Source organism: Nothoprocta perdicaria, unplaced genomic scaffold (genome assembly GCF_003342845.1).
Source record: "Nothoprocta perdicaria isolate Ctin4 unplaced genomic scaffold, notPer1 scaffold_68, whole genome shotgun sequence".
NCBI classification, from domain to species: Eukaryota; Metazoa; Chordata; class Aves; order Tinamiformes; family Tinamidae; genus Nothoprocta; species Nothoprocta perdicaria.
The window spans coordinates 2,269,779-2,271,305 of NW_020455954.1; the positions used below are offsets into that span (position 1 = coordinate 2,269,779).

At 55.1% G+C, this 1,527-nt stretch overlaps 1 protein-coding gene across 1 annotated transcript in view; it reads right to left on the reverse strand.

The window, feature by feature from the left end:
* Positions 1-868, reverse strand: part of NHLH2 (nescient helix-loop-helix 2) — a 1,962-nt gene extending 1,094 nt beyond the window's left edge. Inside the window, 1 exon segment of the mRNA XM_026050383.1 lies at positions 817-868. The gene's annotated coding sequence lies outside the window, so the exon portion shown is untranslated.
* Between the last annotated feature and the right edge of the window lie 659 nt (positions 869-1,527).

Below are 1,527 nucleotides of genomic sequence, written 5' to 3' on the forward strand. Positions count from 1 at the left end.
TTTAAATTTTCCCTCCTCTCCCCTTCCTGCACGAAAAGAGGGGGGCGGAGGAGGGAAGGCCAAATAAATAAATAAATAAATAAATAAATAAATAAATAAATAAATAAGCAAACAAGCGCGGCCGGGCCTTTCAGAAGAAAACCGAATCGTGTCTCCTGGCGGCCCATCTGTCGCGCAGGCAGCGGGGCAAAGGCGGGCGCGCACGGAGACAATGCGGCGGGCAGCGGGGAATAACGGGGGGCAGCCAGGGAATAACCGGGAGCAGCGAGGGAATAGCCGCGGGCAGCGAGGGAACCACCCCGCAGCCTTCCCGCGGCTCCCGGGACAAGATCCCCCCGCCAGGCCCCGCTCGGCTGGCAGAAGGGGCGAAATCGCGGGGAGACAAATGAGGGGGAAATAAGGAAGCTGCTCCCCGGGCAGGGGCTGGATCCCGGCCGGAGCGGCGCAGCGAGCGGCTCGGGAGGCAGCGATCTCTCGGGAAGGAAGGGGAGGATGAAATGCCCCTTTTTCCAAGGAGAGCCGCCTAAGCGGGCTCGCCCCAAGGCCCGCTCGTGCCGGGGAGCCCTTGCGGGGCGGACACAGGAAAACGGGAATTAGCGGTGGCCGGAGAAAGTTGCTTAAAGGTTTCTCTGCGGCGGGTGCTGCATTTTCTTTTTTGATCTGGTTTTATCCACGCGTTTGTTTTCGGGGATCCGAGCTACAAATAGGATTTCTCTCTCCCTCTCTCTCTCTCTCTCGTTTTTCTTTTTTCTTTTTCTTTTAAATAAGCCCATTCCTGTGCTACCTGGAAAAGGATATAGTGTTAAGGCTGCTTACCTCGGTGGAATCGTGTGGACAGCCTCTCTTCCCAGGTCCCCTCGCCCCCTCGGCGATTCCTTTACAGTTCAAAGGCGGCTCCGGGAGCGGAGCATGGAAAATTTAAAAAAAAAAATTAAAAAAGTAAAAGATGAAAAATAAAAATAAAATGAATTAGAGGCGGAAAAGCATCTTGCTCAGACGGGGAAAGGCAGGTCGCATCCCTCGCCGCGGCCTCCAGCGCTCCAGAGATGGGAGATGTTATCGCAGTGTTTGTTTGAGGAGTATAAATAACAACTTAAGTTACTTACGATGCATCAGGGGAGAAAAAGCGTTTCCCCCATGAGCGTTTCCCCCATCAAAGTCTGTCTCTGCCCGCGAATTCGGGGCAAGGATCCAGAAGATACGGGCAGCTGTTACGAGTCGGAATTACATGGGGGGGAGGAAAGAAAAAAAAAAAGGAAGAAAAAAAAAAAAAAAGACAGAAAAGAAAACGTGTCGGAAAGTGCCGTCTCGCCTCCTCTTCGTGCTCCTCTTGGCGATAAATAACAAAAGGGATGCGGAGGGAGCCCCAGCCGGGATTTCTGCGGCTCCCCCGCCCCCTCGGCCTCTCCCGGGCGCAGGCGGCGCGGGGCTCCCGGCCGGGCACCCCGCGAGCGGCGCCCACAGTCGCTGCCTCCTCCTTCTTCCTTCCTTCCCCCCTCCTTTTTCCTTCCTTTCTTTCTTCCTTTC